At 42.7% G+C, this 4101-nt stretch overlaps 1 long non-coding RNA gene across 1 annotated transcript in view; it reads left to right on the forward strand.

Moving 5' to 3' along the window:
- The window catches only part of LOC106147436, an 11408-nt gene extending 8729 nt beyond the window's left edge, over nt 1-2679 (forward strand). Inside the window, exon 3 of the long non-coding RNA XR_001232340.1 lies at nt 2471-2679. This is a non-coding gene — a long non-coding RNA (uncharacterized LOC106147436). The remainder of the gene's footprint in view (nt 1-2470) is intronic.
- The last annotated feature ends 1422 nt before the right edge of the window (nt 2680-4101 follow it).

The raw sequence follows: 4101 nt of genomic DNA on the forward strand, positions 1-4101 counted from the left end.
TTTGGTCTTTTTAAGCAGGGTCTCACTATGCAGTTCAGGCTGGCCTTGAGCTCACTTTGTAGCCCAGGCTGGTCTCTAACTTGCAACAATCCTCCTGCCTCAGCCTCCTGAGTGCTGGGGGTTACAGGTGTGCACCACCATGCCTGGCTTTCTTTTCTTTTGAACAGTTTCTTCGCATTTCACAATATCTAGTGTACATTTTGGACCTTAGTTATTCTTTTGGTTTCTCACACCCAGGAGACAATATGATGTTTATACATGGAAGTCTGATTTATTTTACTTACAAGTATGGTCTCTAGTTGTATCTATTTACCTATAAAAGTCTCAAGTCTATCTTTCTTTTTGGCTGAGTAGTACTCCATTGTATTAAAAGACCACACCTTTTTTATCCATTCTTCAGTTGTTGAGCATTTGAGTTGTTTCCAAGATTTAGCTGTATCAAGTTGTGCTTCTATAAACATGGGTGCACATATGTTGCTGTGGTATGATGCTTTCAATTCTTCTGGGAAGATACCCAGAAGGGGAATAACAGGGTTGAATGGGACCTCTAATCTAGTTGTTTTGAGGAATCTCTACAGTGATCTCCACAGTAGTTGCACCAGTCTGTACTCCCACCAACAGTGGAGAAGGGCTCCCTTTTCCCCACAGCCCCTCTAGCATTTGATGTTAATTTCTCGATTATAGCCATTTTTTCTAGTTTGACTATAATGCAGATGCTCCTTAAAGGTCAGAAGGTCAGCAGGACCCAGGTGACCCGGACAAAGCATCTCTGGTGCCTATATTTGCTATCCAGTCCCTTTTTCATGCCCTCAAATCTTGAGGAGACCCCCAGTCTCACGGTGACACCAGGATTCCTCTCTTGACCACTGTCCCTGACAGTGTACGCTAATCTCAATAAAGTCTTACCATTCCTCTTCCTTTCTCTGTTCTGCTTCTTTCCTGTAGTACAGGGAATTGAACCTAGGGCTTCTGTGCTGAGGCAATTTTCCAGCTGTTTTGAAAATTTTTACTTTGGGGTGGGATCTTATTAAGCTGCTGAACTGCCCAGGTTGGATTCACATTTATGATCTTCCTGCCACAAGCTCTCTGAGTGCTGGGATGACAGGCCTGCACTGCCTACCGCACCTCGTGTCTTTTCTTATTCTGATCTTGGTGAAATTCTTTTACTACCTGCACCACTGAGCCTCCATGCAGCTTTAAATAGCAATTTCCAAGCTCAGTTCCATTCAGTAAAGCAGTGAGACAGTCAGCAGTGTAGGCCGACTGCTGGATCTGGAACCAGTCCTGCTCTCATCAGCAACCTTGGCTCCGGAGACGCTTGGTTAAGTTCATTCACAATGCGCCTCAGTGATTGCAAGGCCCCAATTATTTCTTTCTCTTGAGGCCAGAGTTATGCTATGAGTGGCTGCTGAGAGGGGTTGAAATAAGAGACAGTAGACAGGCCTATTTCTCAATCATAATAAGGCCTCTCTCTGGCTGGCTAGACAGTGAAGGGAGTCAGAACAGGGTACTTGGATCAATTTAAGCTGAACGCAACTGAAAATCCACAGATACCTGAAGAGTGTTCTGGCCTCTATTATCCCTGCAGTACAGTTAGACACAAAGGAGCTGAGTCACTCCTTTCTCTTTGTTCAGCTGTCAATGCCACACCACCCTAAGGATTACCCATGTTTCCATAATTCTAAAGCGGGGAAGTTGTGTAAGCCACTCCCCTTCTCTCCATTCAACCATAAACGAAACACTATCATAACAATCATCCTGGTTTAAACTTAGGAGGTTGCGCAGATTGCTGACATCAGTCAGAGACAGTGAGAGGCACTTTGGGTCGGGGGTGTCTGACCCTATAAATACTGGGAGCCAGAGTTACTCAGCCTTTTCTCCCTCATCACCCTGTTTTCTCCTTTGCCCTACTCTGTTCCTGCTACCGTCCCATGATTCTCGATAAATGTAGCTACTTCCTACTACTACCAGGTGAGCGTTGGGCTATTTTTGGCCCACTTAACAGTAACGTGCCTTGAAGGAGGACATTTGATTTCCCTTTGAGGAAGTTGCCCTTCCCTTCCCTGAATTGAAGAGAAGATTAACACTTATCATCAAAGACAGGGAGCTCACACTAAGATGAGTTTGTACGAACAGACCTTACTAAATAGCTTTTGTCTCCCATTAGTTTTTCCCTAATATTTTTGGTCATTTTCCCACAGTTCATTATCCCATGAAACCCAAACTCTGTTTCCACTGGTAAAAGAACAATAAACCCCATGTCTAGTTGAGTTTTCCTTTTTTTGTGAACTTTATGCACACAAATTTCAATAAATATCATGCTCCTTCTCTCTTTGGAAAATCATTTTGGTTTTGTTTTTTTTCCTGTACCAGGAATCGAACTCATGACCTTGTGCTTGCCAGGCAGGCACTGTGCCACTGAGCTAAATCCCCAGCCGCTCCTTTTCTCTTGTTAACTGTATTCTGTTAGTTTTATTTGCAAGCCTCCAGACACTGGACATAAGAGCACAGAGGAAAAGAACTTTCCTCATGGAAAATAGTACCAGTAACAACAAATGCTACAAACACTGTAATTTTGTTCTGCAAAACCATTTTCCTTAAGGAATAGAAAATGACTTTGTGTAACAATATAACCTCTTTTCTTTATTTGAAAATTATCCACTTTGGAAAAAAAAAAACCCTTCAAAATAAAAGGTGCAAGAATTTCCTCATGAGAGTTTAACCTTTTCTCCTCAGCATGACATTCAATCTTTTGCTGTTTTCACATTAGTGTTAACTGATCTTGCTTTCTACATAGTGTGCTGAGAGTTCTATAAAAACTACAAGCACTTATAAGTAGACAGGGCATCATAAAATTATTGGACTGAAATAGCATTTATTCATGTTGCACTTCTGGAGGTCAGAAGTCAGATGTGGCTGAAGTCAGGTTCCTTCAGAAGACCTTTGGGGAGAAATTGTTTCCTTGGGTTTCCAACTTCTGGGATCACCTCTTTCCCTTCTCCCACCACCTTCAAAGTTCATCACTCCAAGTTCTTCTTCCATTGTCACATCGTCTCCTCCTCTGACTCTCCTGCTTCCCTCTTCCACTTCCAAAGTCTTTTGTGATTGCATGGGGCCCATATGTATGCTCCAGGAAAATCCCCCAAACTTAAGATCCTTTACTTTACCGTACCAGTTCCTTTTGCTGTGTAGAACAACAGATTCACATGTTTCAGGAATTGGGATGTAAACATGCCTTGAAGGCTGTTATGCTGTCTATATGCTATTTTCTTTTTGAAACAGGGTCTCAATAGGCCGTTCAGGTTGCCTTTGAACTCACTAGTGTAGTCCAAACTGGTCTCAGGCTTGCAGTGATCCTCCTGCCTCAGCCTACCTAGTGCTGGAATTACAGGTGTGAGCCACCATGTTTGACTTTCCAGGGATCTTGATATTAAGTTACTTTATTTAAATTTGGTGCTGGAGAGTGGATCCAGGCTTGAACCTTGTACATATTTGGCACATTTTCTACTACTGAGTTATACCCTTGACCTCTGAACAGAGATAGAAAAGTCTAAGAAGAAAAGGAAATCAGGAACATGTATGAGAGATATGGTATAGCCTGTGAATCACAGCTTCAGGAGAGAGAGGGAAAATAGAAAACATATTTGGAAAGCAAAGGTAAATTTCACTTTATGTGGATGAGATTTGGCCAAGTGTCAAGTACGTGATGGATGTAGAGATTTGTGTCTTCTAAAATCAGGAATCCGTTAGCTGGCTTGATGTGGTGAGAACTTGATCATCATGAGAACAGTGAGGACAGCTGCAAGGCAAAAGGCAGTGTCAGTGACTGCACTGAATCATTCTCGCAGGTAATAGCTATTCAAACTCAAGGGAAGGGGGCTGGGGATTTAGCTCAGCGGCACAGCGCCTGCCTGGCAAGTACAAGGACGTGAGTTCAATTCCCAGTACCAGAAAAAAACTAAAAAACAAAACAAAACAAACTCAAGGGGAAGGCAAGCACTTGAACAGGAATTTCACATCAGGGCTAACTTCAGGAGTTGTTCCTTTGCATGTGCATAGCCAGAAGGTAGGTGAAAATGGCTTACATACTACCCCTATTTC

Source organism: Chinchilla lanigera, unplaced genomic scaffold (genome assembly GCF_000276665.1).
Source record: "Chinchilla lanigera isolate Chin_1 unplaced genomic scaffold, ChiLan1.0 scaffold00158, whole genome shotgun sequence".
In the NCBI taxonomy this organism is placed as follows: domain Eukaryota; kingdom Metazoa; phylum Chordata; class Mammalia; order Rodentia; family Chinchillidae; genus Chinchilla; species Chinchilla lanigera.